This window comes from Ostrea edulis, chromosome 3, assembly GCF_947568905.1.
Source record: "Ostrea edulis chromosome 3, xbOstEdul1.1, whole genome shotgun sequence".
NCBI lineage: Eukaryota > Metazoa > Mollusca > Bivalvia > Ostreida > Ostreidae > Ostrea > Ostrea edulis.
In genome coordinates, this window is record NC_079166.1 from 17,753,835 (window position 1) to 17,762,157 (window position 8,323).

General features: G+C 36.2%; 1 pseudogene; it reads right to left on the reverse strand.

Annotated features, from left to right (window-relative positions):
* Positions 1-3,196: 3,196 nt before the first annotated feature.
* LOC130053475 (uncharacterized) lies at positions 3,197-5,442 on the reverse strand (annotated as a pseudogene).
* Positions 5,443-8,323: the final 2,881 nt, after the last annotated feature.

Consider the following 8,323-nt stretch of genomic DNA (forward strand, 5'->3'; position numbering starts at 1 on the left):
TCGTCCATGGTCCGTGCTGGTTTAAAGACCCTGTGATGGGCAACATCCATAATCATAGAGATCAGTCTATATTCGGGTTTTGAGAAATCCAAGTATAGACTAGCCATGGCTTCTTCAAATAAATGTGTAAAAGTGTATAAAACTCTCAATGAAACAGAGTAAAGTTTTATTACGAATATGATGTAGACCTAATTGTCTTTTGAGTTAGGCAAAAGTGAATCAAACGTGACACATTCATGCTTGGTCTTTTATATGAACGATGTCCATGACTGCATTTCCGGGGTTTTTTGGTTGTTTTTTTTTGGGGGGGGGGGTTTATTGGGAAAGAGTCCCATCACATTCACGTTATTTCCTTGTGGACTAGTCACATTTCCCACATCATACACATTATCATTGCATCCATATGGAAATACAGTGCCTGGGGTCCTGATCCAGTCATATTCTCGTTGTCTACGAAAAGGGGTGCTTAATGTTGGATTGTTTGTGTTATATGCAAGGTGAAGATAACGAACAGTGATCAATCTCATAACTCTTACAAACAATACAAAATAGATAGTTGGGCAAACACGGATCCCTGGACACACACGAGGTGGGATCAGGTGTCTAGGAGGAGTAAGCATCCCCTGTTGATCGGTCACACCCGCCGTGAGCCCTATATCCTGATCAGGTAAACGGGGTTATCCGCAGTCAAAATCAATGTGCCAAGAACGGCTTCACAATCGGTTTGAAACACGTCAGAGCCATAGAAACAAAAACTACTACTGCAAGTATAACATATCTGATAAAGAAAATGTCTGCCAATTTTAAACAGAGGAAGCATCGGAAAAATTAAGAATATTGGATCCAAATTTAAAGCAAAATAAGATAACATTGACACATTCTCAAATCATTGCTTCCCATACAAGTAAAACAGGAATGAGATGGGACAAGGATGTCATTTGCATACTAGTAGTTTTAAGTCTGTACAACAGAAATCCAGTACCATACAGAAATTTAACACAAAATAATTGGTTACACTTGCTATGTGAATCGTTACAAGATACCAAAAAAATGCAGTTCATAAAAAACATGGGATATCCTTTGACATTATGTCATGGATGAATAATAAAGCCAAATCTCAAAACTTAACAGTAAAGGGATACTATGGGGGTTTGATATTAGATGAGATGGCAATACAAGATCTATAAATTGTCAACCCCAAAAATGAAACAAAGTTTATAGGTCTTTCAGACAGTGGGACTCATGTCAAACAAATGCAAGTGTTAAATACAGGAAAGGCTGGATGTGAATTAGCCAATCATGTTTTACAGTTCGTTTTACTGGTCTCATAGGTTTCAGATGGCCTTTTGCCAATTTTCCTAACAATGAGGCACCGCCTGCTGACATTTTTCTTACATTCTGGATCTTTGTTGATGCTTTGCATACATGGGGATTCCAGCCTATTTACTCTAGCCTAGATGGTTCTGCTACATGTAATAGCAGGGCATTTGTCAAAATGTACTTCCCTGACAGCAATCCAGCTGGGCATAAAATGATAGCAAAATGTAACAAGAACCCTACCAGAACAATGTTCTTCCTGATGGACCCATCTCATTTGATTAAAAAAATAAGGAACAGTGTTTTAAGCAGTGTTTTTATTTCTTGTCCAGTCATCAAAGACTTCTCATAGTAAATGGCCATTATATAACTTGGAAAATGTGGGTAGATGCATATCAGTGGGACTGCACAGACGGTTTTAGAATTCACCATAAACGGGGTGATGGACATATTTTCCCCAACAATGCCCAGAAGATGTGGAATAAGTTAGCCTTTGAGACACTTCATTTAGATATGGTGAATTTAATTACTTGCTACAGTCAAACACTGAATGCTGCTGGACAGGCAGATATGACAAGTGCTCTTCAATTTCTGAAGTATGCAAGCTCCATGATGTCTTTACTTACTGATTAAAGACCAAACAAAAGACATCAATGATGCAAGACTTAAATCATTTACTGAGGTTCACAACTACTTTAAGGCTTGGGAAAGTAAACACTTACAAGATGATAAAAAAATAAAAGACACAAGTCCCTAATTACAAGAAGACATTGATTTCACATACCATGGGTTCATATTACTTGTAAAAAAGAGTTTCCTTGAGTTGAAAATTGCTCTGAGTCGAATTAATAGTGACATAATTGAGAACATTGTCTGTCAGCAGCGTGCTTTATCATGGTGCAAATACTAACCCCAACTACAATGGGTACAGGACCGGAATAAATAGTATCATTATTGGTCAGACAACAACCTCAACAAAATCAAATTCTGGTAAACATTCTGCAAAACCTTTGCTCTTTCACTCCCTCCAAAGAGACCAAAGACAGAAACATAATTGACATTTTCCTAGCATTTCATAGCATCAATGTACTCAATATGACTACATTAATATGAAACATGTATATGCAATGCAATGTAAATTCTCAATAAAATTCTCTGAAGGTGACTAAGAAGTATGCAATTTTGGTTAATTGATTACTGTTAAGTGAAGTCAGTTCATGGAGAAATTTGACTTTGTTATTTCAAACAAAGAGGGCAATTCAAGTCTTCCTATTCAATTCCTATCCATTGATAATCCAAAATGTTAAGACACTGGCGATTGTACCAAGTGTCACACAAATCACACGCTACCCGGTCCTCCCCATCTTCACATTTCTTTTCACAAAAAGGACATTGTAATTTACATTTATCTGCTTGTTTACATTTCGTCTTTGTAAACCTAAATTTTGTAGGCTTTCCTTTTCTTGATTTTATGTTTTTCTTTGGGTTTCCAGAAATACATGTACTAGTACAAGGGGATGATTCTGAATATGTTGATGATGAGGCCGGCTCACTCTGAGAAAATGTAAATATGGCAGGTTCCGAGGCAGAGGTCGATGTTTGATGGGGGAGCTTTTCTATAGTATCACATTCATTCAAGTACAGTGGATGTGTAATCTCATCTGAAGAAGCCACTATTGAACAAAGCATTTCTTTGATTTTATCATTTTTATCATTTTTGCTGGGAAGGAAATTTAAATACCATATGCAGAGCATAATTTTAATAAGTCTTTTTTTTTTGTACAATTTTGCAAACATGATTTGCCACTATCAAAAATAAGTGATTGAAGTTTCAAATGAGAGCTGCACTTGCACTCAGATTTGTCTGCAAGTAAACTGTTCATTTTAAAAGCGTACATGATGCACTCTGCTTTAAATCAACTCTCCTCCTTAGTCGTTCAGGGTTTTTTTTTGGGGGGGGGGGGGGGGTTAGGACATGAAGCATTTTTTTCCTAAACTCATTATCTGCAATTTTGCAGAATCTTTCAATAATGTCTTTGAACAATTCAAGCAGACACTCATTAGCATATTCAATGTTAAACTTAAACATAGGGGCTTTTAAGTTCATAATCAGAAAACAACCTCTCCAAAAGTCAAAATTACTTAGGTATTCGAGTATAATTCGAGTATAATTCAGCAAATCTGCGCCCAGTGCTGAAAAAGACTCTTCATGTTTTAAAGACCTTTTATTTTCTGCTTTCATGATAAACTCAAATGATTGATCTTTTATGTTTGTCAATCCATTTGTCGAGTTTTGTTTTATCTCTGTTTGAAATAGTGTTTCTTTATACTTTCAAGAATTTTCAAGAAAATGCGTACGTTTCAGTAAGAGGGTAAAACATTTTAACATTCAAAAATAAATTTTGAGTTTTGATTTCAATGTGTTGATTTATACACACTGTTCATAGATGGTTTCATGTAATGAAAACGACGTTTTGCGAGGCACCTCCCAACTATATACCTAAGCTTGCCTCTTTATTGGGGAGGGAGAGGGATTACTCTGTAAGGTGAAGATAACGAACAGTGATCAATCTCATAACTCCTATAAGCAATACAAAATAGATAGTTGGGCAAACACGGACCCCTGGACACACCAGAAGTGGGATCAGGTGCCTAGGAGAAGTAATACTAAGATAACTTTGCATTTTTAGAACTTCAGATGTGACTCTATCAAAGATTTTGCTACACATTTCAAAGTGCTGACTTGAAGGCTCACATTGAAAAGACCGTTGGCAAGGGAAACATAGGTCTCTGAAACAGAAAAATGATATACAGCTGAATAATATTTTGTCAAAATGTTTGCTTCAGTGGGTTTCTGTGACACATCATCACAGTTTTGCACAAATAAATCTTTAATTTCAGAAAAAAGTTTATTGACAAAATACTTCAACTCTTTGGGTTGTTTTTGTAAGATGTTTTAAAAAATATTACTCAATTTTTTATTTGAAGGTGCCAACTGACTTTCAGATTAGAAGAGAGCAAAAATTTGTGCATTGTCTATGCTATCTTCGATTGGTCCATGGTGTGTTGGTTCCACAGCATCAGAATCAGGAGACAATACGAAGTGAATTTCACTCATCTCATTGTCACTGAAATCTGATAATTCATCGTGACCAATTTCATCCTCAGAAATATTGTGCCCCCCTGTGGTATCTGAATATGAATACATACCCCTGCAACAACCAAGATTTCCTTGAGTATCAAATTTGGGGATACCAGTGTTTTCATAGAACTGGTATAAATTAGGATCATATTTGATTACAGATGAGTCATTAAAATTTAAAACTCTCAACCCTTTTTTCAGTAGCTTTACCAATTACAACATCAACTTGGCCTGCTGCAAAAATATTGCTAGCATCTTCTTCCACTCGTTGCAAGGTCAAACTCTGAGATTTGTGTATGGTGATACTGTATGCAAGACACAGGGGGTGCTGTTGTCTTGACGCAACAACCTTGCCATCAGTACAACTGTATAACAAATATGTTTCTGGCTTCAAATTTGTTATCACATTTTCAGAATTAGGCCCCCACCCCCGAAAAATTTACAGTTACATTGTTGTTGACAGCCCCGTAACAGTTCCCCTTAATCCATTAACAAGTTTAACACTAAGATTTTTCAGCAACATAACAGGGTAACCAATTTTCAGATATAATTTCTTTGGAACAGAAAGTTTTTCAAGTTTAGACATATCACCTTCATCAACTGAATTGTAAACAATTGCGTCCCCCTCTAAATCGATCAAATTCATGGCATTGTACATGAAACAATAAAACTTTCTGGCATACAAACGAATAGGCTCAGGACCTGGTGGTAGGGGACGGCTAAGTCTGTGTAACAAATCATGTGTTTCATTTGGTAAATCCCCCCAGAAACGTCATTTATTGCTTTAATAAAAGCAGGCTGATGTTGGCGCAGAACTTCACTCAGAATAAATTGATGACAAAATTTTGTAGTGAAGGCTTCGGATTTAAAACAATAGTCACCGCTGCCATTTTAAAAAAATGTCTGGCACTGGAAGAAGCTGAAAAAAATCCCCACACAGCAATAACCTGCATTACTCCAAATACAATATCATTTTTCAACATGATATTATTGTCTTGAATACTGAATCAGACGACGGTAACTCAACGCACGAAATACGCATGCTTTTCATGTGATGCACTGTTGAAATCTAGAAGTTATACAGTTGGTTAAATAAACACAGACACCTGAAGTATGGACACTACTTACCCCCCCCCCCCCCCCCCGATATTATTTTTTTGCACGATGATTTCTCTTAAATGTGTGGATTCCCTGTCTATCTCACCCGGATATTGATTTATGTACAATAGTTTCACTTTTTTGTAAGCTTCAGAGATTTATCATCTACTGATATAATAAACTAACAATCTCTAAATATTACAAAAATGTGAAACGAATACATAAATAGAATTTAGGATGAAATAGCACCGGCACTTGTTTCTGTAAATAACTTATGACCTCTGTATATCAATAATAACACGTGTTATTATTAGTATAGAGAGGTCGTAAGTTATTTACAAGTGCCGGTGTGAAATGGACAGTGAATCCACAAATTTCGGGAAATTGTCCCCACAAAAAAAATCAGTGAGTCATATCCTTACTTCAGGTGCCTCTGTAAATAAACCAAAACGAGTAACACTGGCATTTAAAAAAGAGGATTTAGAAACACTACCTAAATGCGTTACTTCAAAAATATGCAAGAATCCTTGATCCGTTAAGCGAAAATCCCTCTCAAGAAACTTTACGACCGAAACGTCAACGAATCGAATTTCCTATATTTTTACAGTTACTGTCCTTTCACAGGAAATCGAGGGCTTGTTTAAGCGGTCCTAAGCTTCAGATAAAATAGTATTAACAAAGCTTAGTGGTACCAAAATCTTTATTATGCTGAGGTTTAATAGGTTGTATCATACACTGCATCTCTAAAAATAACAAGGTTTAGTTTCTTCGCTGTTATGGAGAACACTGTTCAGAAAGTACATTTCATCAAATTGAATGAATGGAGGGAGAGGGGTCAATCGTATCTAATTTTAATTTTGTTACTCGTAGCAACACAGCCAAGCTTGTCAACGAGTTATGAAATATATAGACCACAATTACGGATCCAAGAGCTTTTTTCATCTAGGTCATCTTTCCTAAAGGAAAATGGATTCCTTTCAAATAAAGAAATCGAAACATTGCTTATTTCCATTCCAAGGGAAAGTAACTGTCCTCGGCTTTCTCCGTCTTTAATGTAGAAGCCACAACATTTTCCGACATGTGTTGACAGAGAAGCGAATGTCTTCTGATGATTCCACCAGATCAAAGGCAGCACTTCCTGAGTTATTCCACTACTTTATCTTGTGTGATCGAGGCCGGCTACTGTCAAATAAGTTCATGTTACAGGGGACTCAAAAGTCTCGTTTAAAGTACAATCTAATTTACAAATACAACCTCTCATTCAGTGGAATGTTGTCTGCTGTTTTTCATACGAACTGTTGGACCGTACTTTACATACTGATTTTGACAATCGATTACTTTGATTGATCACGGTCTCACCCCGATCAATATACAGTGCATACGCGGGTTCTAATCCCGCTTGCGCCGGTAAGTGAGACAGTTTCCCAGTTTACTTGCGGAAGGTCTGTGGTCTCTTCCGAGGTGCATTGTATCTGGATTATCTCTTCCACCAATAAAAAACTGGACGCCACCAGATAACTGAAAAATTGTTGAGTGTGTCGGAGAACAGCAAAACAATCAATGAACAATCTTAATTTTGTATTCTTTTTAGGATTTCTGGGATTGATCGCTGCTCGTTATCTATATTTTGACAAATTAATATATTGAAGTCACTATGCTTTGATGGCACAACAATATTCAAAGATATACTTAAAAGAACATGCTTTTTCACTTCGATCATAAATGTTTGAAAATAAGATACTGTAGACGCATTTAATTATATGGAGTCATACATGTATTTTGTGGGGATTATCATTTATTGCGTTGTCAGCGGGTATAAAATTTAGTTGAGTTTCATGTGGCTTATAAGAACTTTGTTTACATACATTAATCCGCTGGTTTGAAATTGCACGGAGTTTTTATGACCCGGACTTAGCGGAAATAAGTACCGTGCGTAATACGTACATCTAAAGTACATATAAATGTTTGCAGACTTTGTAATTTGAGCATCCATCTGAAATATTAACATTGCTGATGCTTTTGTGTTCATATCTTTAACAGTTTAAATGATAATAATTTCGTTATAAATGTACTAAGGTTATACACACTGCAGTAATAATACAGAACTACTTGATGATAGTACGGGTACTTTAATGGCTTGGAATTCAGACATAAATGAAAGTAGAGTACAGATATAACGCACGTCATCAAGTGGCATCACAGTTCATACCCTCATATACAGTGCTCCCTCGATATACCCCCCGTTATAATGCCATCCCCGCTTAGTCGGAAAATCCTAAAGAACAGATTTCTCCCCATGTTAACACACACACACACCCATTATAATGCCAATCCTGCACAATGCCATATGCCACCGATTTTCACAAACAAATGGTCAAATTTTATAGGGTTTTCCCTTGATAATAATGCCAGTTACCTAACACTCATCAGTATTCACACCTGTACTTCGAGGGAAGTGTTGTAAAGTGGGACAATCTGGACAAGATATTCAGGTTAATTACAAATAATTACTGAATTGAACTCATCTAATTATTCATACAGAATAGAGCACCAATTTTACAGAATTGTCATTGCTCAGTGACTTGTCTGTAATGGTGAATTTGTTATATTTCCACCTCAGCTTTATTTCCCAAATCGGTCTTGAACAAAAGTTGGCAATATAACGAGGGAACACTATTTTTATTTATGATTTTAATTTTCTTAATACAATTCATTTCCAATTTTAAAATAGGTAAAAACATTCTTGAGTAACAGAGGAAATCAAAA